The 14,205-nt window shown below is 46.5% G+C and overlaps 1 long non-coding RNA gene across 1 annotated transcript; it reads left to right on the forward strand.

The window, feature by feature from the left end:
- The first annotated feature begins 2,390 nt into the window (after positions 1–2,390).
- Positions 2,391–5,555, forward strand: LOC142775949 (uncharacterized). Its single transcript, XR_012887171.1, has 3 exons — positions 2,391–2,650; positions 3,619–3,691; positions 5,261–5,555. It is a non-coding gene; the product is annotated as an uncharacterized LOC142775949 (long non-coding RNA).
- The last annotated feature ends 8,650 nt before the right edge of the window (positions 5,556–14,205 follow it).

A 14,205-nucleotide genomic window follows, 5' to 3' on the forward strand; every position in this document is an offset into this window, starting at 1 on the left:
GGCGTTTCTATCCCTACCCCTTTGTCGCCCACGGTGAAGTTGGTTCCTTCGTTCTGGGTTAACAGAAACTAGAAGCGCTCGGTAATCTCAGGCGCCTCAGCACTTCGCTGGGCGCCGTGCGGGCCCACGGCCGTGTCTGTGTGGTCAGGGTTGGTCGGGTCGTACGCTTCGACTGAGCGTCGTCAAAGCAAATGCTACATGCCGAAGCAAATTAAGCGCAACGGCTGGCATGCCTCCCCAAGCTTACCACACGAATTGAATAAAAGTAAACTAAAAACTGCCACTCAACTACTTTCTACCACGGTCTTACAACAATGTGCATTGCGAAAAATTATTTTAAGACTGTGCAGATCTGAGACAGAAACAATGGCAGTGGACTGTGAAAAACATCAAGATCATGTAATTTAACATTATAGAGACCTTGTATTCTTGAACAGTAGAGTGTTGAAAGAAGTTGGCAGGTACATAAAATGGTTGATTCTCTCTGGGTAGATTTCGCAGAATTTGAAAAGTTACACAACTGAGAGGTAAAGGGCAGGATATCATTACGTGAGCTGGTTTATAAAAAAAATAATAGGTCAGCGCGATTTCGTCAGCAGTGAAGTGATGGCAACGAAATGCCAATTATAATAATCTGGCAGTGCTGGAACGAGATCCAGAGTCATTTCTAGAGAAACATTTTTTCTAAATGCTTATGAATTCTTTATGGACTCGCTTGATTGCATAACTGCCATATTTAGCAAGGCCATTCGTGTACAATTTGTAGAAGGCTCTAGGAGAACTCAATTCTTGAGAGATTCTACAAACAGCCTAGAGAACGAGAGACATGGCAGCATGTTTAGTGTGAGAAGAAAAATTTAGCATGCTATCAAAAACATCACCGAGATTACTGTATTCATATACCTTACATAAGGACATGGTATTGACAGAGTGTTGTATTTGTTTCGTTTGTAACGCCAGCAAAACCAGCTGCGCGCGCACCATTTCGTTTGGGCCCTGTGCGCCTTCATTCTCCCTTTTCCCCCCTCCCTTCACCCTCTCCTAAGGCCAATGTATATAACCACGCTGCGGACAATAAACGCTGTTCGTTGACTGCCGGACCATCGTCCTTGCTGCTTAGCTGCGTGCGCTTGAGTTACAACACAGAGTATGGAAATGACACGATGAATGTTTTGCAAGGTATACTCATGAATTTGGTCTTTGACGTAATCAGACTACACTCTAAGCCAAAAATGGCCGAAATGGGAGCAACGGCTGTTTTTACTCCTTCAGACCGACTGTTACTCTCTTTCTGAGAGTTGTAACGTTCGTTTGTAACGCCAGCAAAACCAGCTGCGCGCGCACCATTTCGTTTGGGCCCTGTGCGCCTTCATTCTCCCTTTTCCCCCCTCCCTTCACCCTCTCCTAAGGCCAATGTATATAACCACGCTGCGGACAATAAACCCCCCCCCCCGCCCAAATATATCGGAGAAGAAAAAAAAAAAAAAAAGCGGACCCAGACGCGCTTCTCATCAGCCATACAATAAACCAAGCGGAACAAGATGGCCGACTTGTTCGAGAATGGGGGAGCAACTGTATTCATCTTAAGTTTGTAAGGGAGCAACGGAAGGAGGAACCGCTGTAAATGCTCTCGTCACGCAACGGTTACTCCCCGGCAGGACACCGCACACAAATATGCATGCCGCCCCCATTGATATTCATGGGCCAGATTATTGTTTGTTCTGTGTGCCAAACTTCACCAAACCAAAATAGTGACTTATTTTAGCATCCGTAGATAATAAGATAGCAGCGCTGGCTGAACACAGAAGGCCTGAGAATACAGTACGGCAAATACCTAACACACGCAGCAGCAGAATGGAGAGTTGGCACGTCAAAGCGGACCGAACGCCGAAACACGTGCAAAACAACGATAAAAATAGCCTAGACACGCCGTTCGTCCGCGAAGTAAGGGCGTCAAAGTCGATCAAGCACCGAAACACGTGCATAAGGAGCCCCCCCCCCCCCCCCCCCCCCGCCCAAATATATCGGAGAAGAAAAAAAAAAAAAAAAGCGGACCCAGACGCGCTTCTCATCAGCCATACACTTAGTAGCCCGCTTCACCGTGTAGTTTGAGGGCAGAATGACAAATCTGCGCCATCTGCGCCCGCACGACAAGTGTGGCGCTAGCGTAGCAAACGATGTAAGTTACAAAGTAATTTTTATTCAGTGTTTATGTTGACTAGCACTGAATAAAAATTATACTCAACTTTTTATGTTTATTTATGGGTTTTAGTGTACCTCAGTTTTTTTTATAATTGTATTAGGAGAACACACTGAAATCATTGCGCTGACGCCTGTGCTGCCACTGCTCGACGTTTTTTTTTTTCGGTGCAACTAGGTTCGCGTTCGCACTACTCATATTCATTTGGTCTGTAGTCGGCGAGCACATGGACGTGCGGGCTTGTGAGCTATGTTTTGATCGTGTGTGTGTGTCGCAGATTTGCGTTTCTACTTATTCGTGATGAAGGTTAGTGTATATTTATCTTTATGGAGCGCGAAGTAGTTGTGGATTTTGCTGCCGGGTGGAACAAACACATCGTAAACACGTCTTCAGCTATCTGCAAGCCTGTTCGCTCGTCGGACAAAGGACTGTGCATGCATCAGCGTGCAGGTGAGTGGCATTTCCAGCAAGATTTAATGCTCTTACAATACATTGTTGAGTGGTTGCGCTATTGAAAGAGAAATGATTTGCTCTTATTCGCCGTATCCATTGCTTGCCGTATCGGACTAAATTACCTCTATTACCGCCTGCATACCCTCTTGCTTCCCCTGTCACCACTGCAGTGCCAGTGTACTTTTGCAGTTAAAAGTTCATTTCCGCAACACTACCTCGCTTGAAAAAACATTGGGGCGGGGTTGTAGCTGCATTCATACTGGCACTTTTCTACCATTGGCTTTATGTAATGTTAACGGCTGAGTGTTGGGGCCTTGGGCCGCATTTTTTAGAGCTGTAAAGTGTATGTAAATCAGTAAGTGAACAAATCATTGTCGCATCACTTCACTGGCATAGCCAGGCGGTTGCGCACAGAATTTTTTTAGGCCGGGCGTAGGGAGCCCAAATTGACGACCATATTCGCTTGCCCGGCCTATTCAGATAAGCGGACCCCCCCCTCCCCGCACGCCTAAAAAAAAAAAAAAAATCTGCCCACATCACTGCGTCACTTGCTTCACCTCTGCGCTGAACGTACTATTTTATAAGCGCACCATCAAGCGAGCAGTTTACATATTGACAGAACAATTGGAGAAGGAATGACCCAAATCTTTCAGATTTCTTTAGAGATGCAAAACCTTAGCAAAACTGAATATTGTAAAAGACAATCATAAATGCTGTATGTTCTCGTTAGCGTTGTCATTATTCTGCATCATGAAATCTTTATGCGCTGTGAAAACTTGGCATGCCGTTGAAGTCACATATCGACGTTAATACCAATCGACGAAAATTTCGACAACCTCAATAACACCGTTTGGGATTTGCCGCATGCACATAATTAGGCTGATTCCCACTTGGCTGTTCTTAACCTGACTTCACTGCTACCAAATGAAACAATATTTGATGCATGTCTTTTACTTTTTTTTCAGGGATATGACACAAATTTGGTTATACTGCAGATGCTCCCAACGATGCTAAAGTACAGAAAGCAAGTGAATTTTGGTAAGTGCAGACTTTTTGTACTACGTATATGAAAGCATAGCTTTTTAGGGGCAAACTGTGCATGTGTTGGCCAGAGAATAGTTCATCATGCCACATGGTTACACTGGCACTGACAATTCGACATGGCTCCGCTGGCCCGTGTGTGTGCTCACACTGTTACCGTTAAGATAAAATGTTTATGTTTTCATTGCAGGGATTGCTGTTTGTACTAAAAAAGCCAACTGCCAAGATTTGTTTACGCTGGTACTCCTAAAAGTATGCTTTCCCTATTTACATGGATTTTGGCTTGCACAAAGCATAACACTTGGGCCTAGATTCACAAAGCTGTCCATGCGCAGGCCTTCATAACAGCGTTTCTTGACTTGCCTTTACCCTGTTTTCTGCAGATGTTTCGAGGGTTTAAAAGTGCCACAGCATGTTGACCTCCCCCACTCTGAAATATTCGCATTCAAAGTTCCGCAAGAGTGGGCTTAACTTTCTTGTGCACCTCTTTGCTAGTCCAAGATACTGAAGTGTTATGCTCTTACTAGAGGTGGCAGTGTTTCTAATGTTTGTATTTCCATCACATTCACCAAGTATGCGATCTTGGCTTGACTGGTAGCACATCCTCAACAAATGTCTTTGTGGCACATGTAGGAGGCAGTACAAAATAAATAGGCAGACATTCACACCGGGAGCTAACTTCTAATAATGCTTTTTTTTTTGGAAACCACGGTGTGCTTATTCCAATTTGTCTAACAAGCAGTAACCTGTTTGGCTGTGAACCAACAAGATGTTGAACTAATAGAAGCATCACATCTTGTTGCTCTCAAATATATATGTATTGGCAACCTATCTGTGACACTGTCAAACAAAGAATCAGAATATCTGTGCATGCCTTAAGATATATTGCTTCCTCGACAACCGAGTGAACAAATGCACCCTAGTTTACTAAATTTAAAGCATTTTTTCAAGGTAGCACGGTCTACATTTTTTGTCTATAGTTTTGTCCAGCCGTTTGCGTCAGGTACAAAGAAATATACTGAAGATTATCATGTAGCCTCTGCAAATGGTTGCTTTCAAGCAGGCTTTGCCTGCTTGGCTTGTGCCTACAGGTATTGCACAATTCAAGACGCAGCAGCGTATGATAGAACAGTAGAACCGAGAGCATCTATGTGCACGAGCTAAATAAGTATTTTAACATGAGCGGACAGTACGTGTTATTTGCCACACACATGACCACACTTAGAATGCCCATTGGTGAATGGGCTCATAGAAATGTCACTCAGCTGTGTATAGGAAACAAGTTAGCTGAACCTAAGGGTATCTTTAACTGCTACAAATATGCCTTGTTGAGGTGCTGCACATTTTCTTCCAGAATATTGCTGTCTGAGACATCATGTGAAGAGCGTCTACCACATCAGCATTTATATGGCTTGCCAAGTAACGTTTGGCCGAACCTTCCTTTTTTTCACATTTCGTTTTGCAGTAGACATCCTAGAATGTAAGCGCTGCTGCAGTGTGTGTGACTCATTGTTATGAATTGATTCTGGCATGTTTAACCTCACACTTCTATTTTTTTTCTTGCAGCAATGAGATGCTTCACATATGCCTGCGGTGACGTTCTGCTGCGCTAGCCTGATGGAAACACCAGCTGCGAAACTTGAGTTCTTCAGAATTGGAGAAGTTGCCCTTCTCTCACCAATGATGACACAGACTGCCCTATGCTAGAAATTCAAGATTGTTTTTCCACGGATGACGCAGAAAACCTTTGATGTATTATGGTGTTTGTTTAGTGCTGGCTGTGGTGTGGCGAAGTCTACTTTTACGTGTGGTCACACGTCGCCTCATAAAAAGATCAATAAAGCATTTATTTTCCTTTCAAGATTGTCCACTTTTTGTGTTAGAAGCGCCAAGCAGTGCTCTTCTAAGGAGCTCTCGCCATGTGTTAAGCGTGTAACAAGCATACTCGAGATAAATACTCATTTCCCCAAGAAGTAACTGGAAGCATGTGCAGTTGGTTTTCAAAGAGTAACTGCGAACATGTGGGAGGAACGGTAAAGAGTAACTGTTGCTCTTAGAAGAGCAACTGGTGGGAGTAATGGTTGGTCGGCAGGGAGCAACTGGTGGGAGTAACTGTTGGTCTGCAGGGAGGAACTGGAGGGAGTAACTGTTCATCTCCCGAAGGAGGAACTGAAAGGAGAGCAACGGTTCCTCCCTCTGCAGTTACTCCTTTTAGGAGAGTAATGGGAGTGGCAATGCAATTGCTCCCTGAAAGGAGCAACCCCTATACCCCTGTTGCTCCGTTTTGGCTTAGAGTGTAGATTATAATTGTTATCTCACCATTCGGATAAAGAACACAAATCTGACTGAAGCAAGCCACAGTCGGTCACTAAATGAATTTTCTTAGATATCTTGATGTCGTATGCGTACAAGTGAAAAGAAGAATAACGAATTACATAAGATGCATCATGAATGCAAATTAAATAAAAAAGTATACCTAATACCGACCCTTCATCGGCTCCGCTTGTTACTTTGTATAAGGAAGACGTTTGGACATTTACAGACGAGTCAACATAAAATTTTGCAAGTTTAACCAAAATCAGTGACTGGCTGAGTACGCCAAAAGACTTGCTCAGTTCACAGTATACTACGTAAACCTGTCCTCTCGGAAAAATACATGAAGATATTTGCGTCATTAAACTAGCAAGGTTTTTGGTAGATAAGCGGTGAGGAAAAAACCCGTGTTGATTAGGCATTAACGAATTATTTACGCTAATATACAATATGTTGTGAAGAGCCAGCTCAAAGATCTTCGGTGTGGCACACAGTCGAGAAATCGGGCGATAATTAGAAACATCAGTTTTGCAGCCTGACCTAAATATTTGAAAAGCACGCGCAGTTTTCCACATGCTGGGAAATGTGGAAGAGTTCAGACAGTTGTTATATATTGTAGTCAGTGATAGGGCAAATACATACTACCATAAACATTTAGTATGGTGGAAGGGATGCAATCTGTGCCACACAATATGGGCGGTTTTAGGCGCTTAATAGATAAGCAGATGAGCTTTTTATCCAGCGATAAACAACTAGATGTGCTGACTGCCTTGGCCTGTTGTACTATCTGAGTCCGAAAGTCTGATGTCCTATAAATGGATGAAAAATGCTTGACAGAACAGTCAGCGATGGCATGCTTTTCAACACCGTCTGAGTCCAGTAGTGTGAAGGACTCCCCGTTTTGCTAGACTGTTTGCGTACATACTTCCAAAACACAGCTGGCTTGTCGGAAACATTTTTTTCTAATAAGGCAATTAATGTATGAACGTTGGTGCCGTTTATACAGGATGCTCCAGCCTGTGGCGTACCAACTCTTTTGCGGGGGGGGGGGGGGGGGGGGCAGACCTACCTTACTTCATCAGCTGGCATGCATATATATATATATATATATATATAGTGGGAGTAATAATTCAATGGGCCAGTTAGTCTTCGTTAAGGTATGGGATATATATATATATATATATATATATATATATATATATATGTATATATCTGTGTGTGTGTGTGTTGAGAAACGTGCGAAAAGTTTCATTACTTCCTACGTTGGAGGGCCTGGCTTCGTCAGGGTATTCCCTGCATCCTGCCAAAACGTAGGAAGTAATAAAAATTTGCGCACGTTCGTCCGTCGTTTCTAAACGCATACAAAGCACTGACTGGATTCGAAGAAGAAATTCTCCACACACACACAATATATATATATATATATATATATATATATATATATATATATATATATATATATATATATATATATTGTGATATGCACTTCATCTTCACCTGTATGACCAAACCATTGTAGTGATCATCATCGTATGTCACGCGGGCTGGGCCTCTTTGGCTCATGGATCTGGATTGAAGATATAACCTGGTTACTGCCGTACCGGACGTCGTCTCATAAGTGGTGGAGCGTGCTTTGGTTCCCACGTCCTCCTGCTCTACCCATCACCCCTGGAGCTCCGGTCTGGCGGACGGTTGTGCCCTCAAGCAACAGCGATGGCAGAACCCAACGCATCCGCTGGTGCAACCACTCTTTCTCAGCCACTTAGGCTTCACTGCACCATGAGTACCTCTCACCTAGACCCTCCGGCATTTTCTAGCCTTCGCGCTGAAGACATCGAAGAATGGCTGGACAGTTATGATCGAACCAGCGTTTGTAATTATTGGGACGAGGCGCACAAACTGCGCTACGTTCCTTTTTGCCTCAATGGCGTCGCTAAAACCTGGTATATCCACAAGAGTGACTTCTCCAATTGGTCGACCTTCACGGGGCATCTCCGTCAGGTACTTGGCACGTCTGCAGGATGCTCTGCGGTAGCGAAACAGAAGCTCGCCACCCGCATCCAGGGGCATAAGGGGTCATATATCCCGTTTCTGCCGCTGCCGTCAGCAGGATCAACGACATCGTTATTCAGCTTACGCAAGAGACTTTGCCCAGAGACCCGATGAATACGATCCCGCACCGTATCCGTCCACCTCCCGTCGGTCGCCCTCACCTTCACGCGTTCTCAAGGTGGGCCTCATCCTTCTCGCTCGTCTCGCCGCCGTTCTCCGTCACCGTTTCGGCGTACGTCATCACCCCTGCGTTCCGCGCCGATCTATCTGGACTCGAAAAACTAAAAGGTGCAGTTTTTGGAAGGGAAACTGCTTGTTGTCGAAACGTTACAACTCCTCCGTCTCGTCCAGCTAAATTACTGCCTGTTTGTGTGAAGGTGTTTTTGTTGAAGCCCTTATAGACACTGGAGCCGCCATTTCGGTAATTGATCGTGAATTGTGTTTTCGCCTGCGTAAAGTGCAAACTCCTTATGCCGGTCCCATGTTATGCAGCGCTAATGACAATCCGATTTGCCCGACCGGATTGTGTACTACTCGTGTTCTCATCGATGGAATCCGTCATTGCATACAATTGGCTGTGCTGTCTTCGTGCGCTCACCAGATAATCTTAGGCTGGGACTTCTTGTCAGCTGCGTCTGCTGTAATTTCGTGTGGTCGACCCCTCATTCGTATTACGGACACTGAGCTTTCTTCTGCTACCGACCTTTCGTCGCCCAACCTTGTCACAGTTGCGGATTTCCTCCTGCCTCCAGGACAAGAACGTGTCCTTACGATCAAGTCATGAGACATTTTAGATGGTGACGCTGCGGTTGTTCCTTGCCAGCGCTGCATTTTTCGAGGGATCACCATCGCATCTTGTTTAGTGCGGTTCTCACGTGGTTATACAAGCATCACCGCCTGCAACACGACGCCGGAACCACTACTTCTGCCAGAGGGGACCACTGTTGCCAGCATTACCGAAGAAGCACCGGTTTGTGTCGTCACTGGTTCATCTGCTTCGTTATTCTCAAAGTGTATGCCAGCGGAAGATTTATCTTCCGCTCTCAAGGCCAATTGGTGTAAACATCTCAACCCAACGCAAATTTATGCCTTGCTAGTGTTATTAATGAAGCACAAAACTCTCTTTGACGTTTGTTCCGAAGGTCTGGGTCAAACAACGGTGGCCGCTCATCATATCGACACCGACGGATCCCGTGTCATTCGCCGCCGCCCTTACCATGTGTCGGCTTCTTATCGCAAGCTTATAGAAGAACAAGTCCACGACATGCTGGAGCGCAACGTCATCAGGCCTTCGACAGGTGCATGGTCTTCTCCTGTAGTACTAGTAAAAAAAAAGAATGGCTCGGTGGCTCGGTACGGTTTTGCATTGATTACAGATCGCTCAACAAAATTACTCGTAAGGACGTCTACTCAATGCCCCGCATTGACGGCGCTCTTGATACTTAACAAGGTGCCGAGTACTTTTCAAGTCTTGACTTGCGTTCTTGTTATTGGCAGATTCCGATGCACGAGTCTCATAAAAAGAAGACTGCGCTTGCTACGCCAGATGGGCTCTTTGAATTCAATGTGATGCCTTTTGGGCTATGCAACGCCCCAGCCACATTCGAACGAATGATAGACGCGGTACCGCGGGGATTAAAATGAAAGACATGTCTTTGCTACCGGGACGACATTGTCATCTTTTCGTCCAGCTTCTCACAGCACCTGGAACAGCTAGACGAAGTCCTCACGTGTTTAGCTAAGGCTGGTTGCCAGTCAAAGCGTCAAGGTATTAGGTCACGTCGTCAGTAAACATGGCGCTGTGCCCAATCCCGACAAGGTTGCCGCGGTACTGCACTTTCCTACACCAACCACACCCAAAGGCCTCCACAGCTTCCTTGTCTTGGCGTCGTATTTTCGCCGCTTTGTAGATGATTTCGCTACTATTGCAGCTCCTCTACACAAACGTCTGACCACGAGCGCACCGTTTGTCTGGTCTGATGACTGCAGAGCCAATTTTCACACCCTCAAGCAATGCCTCACATCACGGCCAGTGTTTCGCCATTTCGACCCTGCAACACCTACTGTGCTACACACTGACACAAGTGGACTTGGCATCGGTGCTGTCCTTCTTCAGCGGAACTATGCTTCCGAAGAACAAGTCGTGGCCTACGCGCGCCGTACTCTTTCACCTGCTGAGCGAAATTACTGCATCACTGATCAAGAATGTCTCGCCATGGTGTGATCCGTACAAAAGTTTCGTTTTTATTTATACGGCCGGCATTTGACAATAGTGACTGACCATCATACCCTGTGTTGGTTATCGTCTCTTAAAAATTTGCCAGGACGCCTTGGCCATTGGGTACTATGACTGCAAGAGTATGACTGGAGCGTCACATATAGGTCGGGTCAACAGCATCAAGATGCCAACGCTTTGTCACGTTGTCCACTCCCGCAAAGCGCCGAAATGTCACCTTCCATCTGTTCGTCACCACCCACCAAAGTGACCCGGCAGACAGCTGCTGGTTCGAAAAAGTTCGTTGCCTCGGCGGACCTTCTTTCGTCTACAGATCTCGCCTCGCTCCAACATGCCGATACCTACTGCCGCACAATCATCGATCGGCTCACTGGCTTATCGCGTGCTCCAAACAGCCGCCTTAGACGACAACTTGCCATTTTCAAGCTTCGAGATGGAACATTATTTCGGCAAATTTACCATCCTCTCGGTAACCAATGGGTTCCCGTCATTCCTCGCTCACTTCGTCTGGAAGTTTTACAAGCGTTTCATGACGATGCGACAGCTGGTCACTATAAGGGTTCCACAAGACTTACGACCGCCTCAAGACTCGCTTCTTTTGGCCTGGCCTCTCCACTTCTGTCGCCAAGTACGTCGCTTCATGTGCGTCATTCGAGCACCGAAAACGTACCACGTCTATTCTCGCGAGACCATTGCGACCACTTCCGTGCCCGTCCACTCCCTTTGAATTTGTGGGCATATACTTATACGGAGCTCTTCCGCTTACGCCAGCCGGTCCCCGTTGGATTGTTACTGCCGTGGACCACCTTACTCGCTACGCGGAGACGGCAGCTCTTTCGTCTGGTGCTTCCTCTGAAGTCGCCGATTTTTTCCTTCGCGCCAATATTTTACGACATGACGCACCGCGTGTGTTTCTTAGTGACCGTGGCAAGACATTTCTTTGGCCATAGTGCAGCCTGTAGTGCAGCCGGGTGCTCAACGTCTATGGCCATCTTGGCCATAGACGTTGAGCACCCGGCTGCACTACATACCTTGCGAACAGTCTCGGAGGTTGAAGGCATCAATCTCAGTGCCTACATTCCACAGGATAGTGACACGAAGACGGGTGTCATTTATGACGTTGACATATCCATACCGAACGCAGACCTTCCAGTGCTGATAAAGCCAGCCCCTGAGGCAACGGACATATTGCAAGTATGCCGGCTTGGCAAATCCCGTTGCATCACGGTGACCTTCAAAGGTGATTGCCCCCCATCACATGTAAAGGTTGGTCACTTTCGTCACGTTGTCCGACCTTACATTTCAAGGCCACTACAGTGCCACAACTGTCTAAAACTGGGTCATGTTAGTGCCTGTGTGTAGCAACAAGCAAGCATGCCCACGTTGCGCCGGACCCCCCAAAGCAGAGGCTTGCCAAGCAACTTTCCTAAAATGCAGCAACTGCAACGGGAACCATGAGACCTCATTCAAAAACTGCCCAGTACTAAAGAAGGAGAGGAGTATGCTGAGACAAATGGTGAAAGACGGATCCTCACAAAAGGAAGCGGTGACGGTTGTTCAACGACGGCGTTCCCGTCGACGGCAGCGCTCGAAGAAAAGAAAAAGCAGTCCTGTGCCGAAAGTGCCTTCACTTACACCGCCACCACCCCCGCCACCGCCGCCACGACCACAGCGACCTCCCCCGCCCCTGCCACCAGGTGGTGTACGTCTAGAGGTGCCGGAAGACACTGTGGCGCAACAGAGAACATTTGGCTCTGACTGGCCCGCTTTACCACGGGTACACGTATCTACGGAACCTCAACATCGACAGTCTACAGCGGATATGCCCCCAGCAGGCAGTCTATCCGCCCAAGAGGTACAAGTTTTCTCTGTATTGAGGTCGTTCATGAGTGTTATTCGTACTCTATTGGCTAGTCTACAGATCCCTGCCACTAAATGCGCACTGCAAGTCTTGGACACACTAGAACGCATTCTTGCCGGACTTGAGTAACAAGATGGCGCACCATAGACTACATCAGTCTTTTCGAAAAAAAGTCAAGCGTGCTTCGATAATTCAGTGGAACGCCAGAGGTCTACAGTCAAGAATGCCTGAGTTTCGACAGTTCGTTTTCGAGAATAAATTTCCCACTATCGTCATTTGTGAACCGCATTTTTCAAAAATACCTCGACTGTCGGGCTATTAATCGTTCGTTTCTTCATCGTGCATTGAGCGAAGTCAAGTTGCTGTGTACATCCGTAAAGAACTCACTTACGTTCTCCAAAGAGTAGAGTCTCACAATGGAAATCACTACGTGTGTCTATATGTTAAAAAAAAGAAGTTGTCGTTTACGCTGATGTTCCAGTCGCACGAGATCAGCAAATGGAGGTTGCATTCATCATGGAAGAACTTCATGCGGCATTGAACACATGCAGACGCTCATCATCCCCAGGTCCGGATGGAGTGACCTATACTGCCCAACGTCACCTAAACCCGAAGGCACAGTGCTGTCTCCTGGACATTTTCAATAAGTCTTGGCATGATGGAATGGTGCCTGATGAGTGAAAGTGCAGTCGACTGGTGCCTTTGTTGAAGCCCGGAAAGCCTCCATTGGATATGGCATCAAACCGGCCTATAGCACTAGCAAGCTGCGTCAGCAAGGTCATAGAGAGGATGCTGCTTACACGCATGGAATGGTACCTGGAACGTTATGACATCTATTCTGATGATATGACAGGCTTTCGACGAGGTCTGTCCTCAATTGATAGCGTCATTGACTTAGTGACCTCTGTTCAGCAACAGAAAGCTAAGAAGGGGCTGTCGGTAGCTCTGTTCCTAGACGTGAAAGGTGCACATGACAACGTGACTCATGAGGCTGTTCTCAATGAACTTGAAGCAGCTGAACTTGGAGGTCGAGTCTTTTGATAGGTAAGAAGCTACCTCACAAAAAGATCGATGTTCGTTCTAACTGAAGATGGGCCTACGAATAAGCATTTCACAAGTCGTGGGGTGCCACAAGGCGGCGTTTTGAGTCCGACTCTTTTCAATCTGGTTCTGGTGGGGTTCACCGAAACGCTACGACAGACGGCTTATAATCTCTCTACGCTGATGATATCTGCATTTGGGCGTCCAGCGTGACACGGTCTCAAGTGCGCACAAGGATACAGAAAGCGGCAACGATGACATCGGCATACCTTCGCCAGCAAGGGTTGACTATTGCTACAGGAAAATGCGCAGCGGTGGCGTTTACACGCAAACCGATGTCTTTTTACCCATTGTGCATCGATCGCAGAGCAATCGCATATAAGAGCAGCCATAGATTCTTAGGTGTCATCGTAGATGGTGACCTAACCTGGAGCCCGCATGTCGCATACCTGAAGAAAAAGCTCATTGGCATTGAGAATGTATTCAAGTTCGTCGCCGGAAAATCATGGGGCCCATCCGTGCACTCCATGTTGCAGCTTTATACAGCCCTCTTTCTCGGAATTCTCCGGTACAGTCTTCCTGTCCTGTCCAACACGTGCAAGACTAACGTCCGTGCACTACAAAGCGTACAAGCACAAGCACTTTGGACATGTTTTGGCCTTCCAAGATGCTCATCGACAGTGGCAACTATTGTCATCGCACAAGAACAGCCGGTCACAGCGCATATCATTGTCGAGACGCTGAGAGCGCACATTCAGCATTTATCACGGCTACCGTCACATATTTAGCATCTTTGACAGCACGGATGAATTCGTTCTGCAGTATTGTGACAAAACATTAGGACATATTACCATCTGGCTTCAAACTTGCGACGCATCCAGCAGCTGCGTTATCGAGTATACGTCAACCTGACGTGCGCTTATCAGTTCCTGGAATCGTTAAAAAGGCACGCTTGTCACCGCTAGCCCTGAAGCAATTGACTTAGCGACTGTTGGACGAAAGGTACTT

This window comes from Rhipicephalus microplus, chromosome X (assembly GCF_043290135.1).
Source record: "Rhipicephalus microplus isolate Deutch F79 chromosome X, USDA_Rmic, whole genome shotgun sequence".
NCBI classification, from domain to species: Eukaryota; Metazoa; Arthropoda; class Arachnida; order Ixodida; family Ixodidae; genus Rhipicephalus; species Rhipicephalus microplus.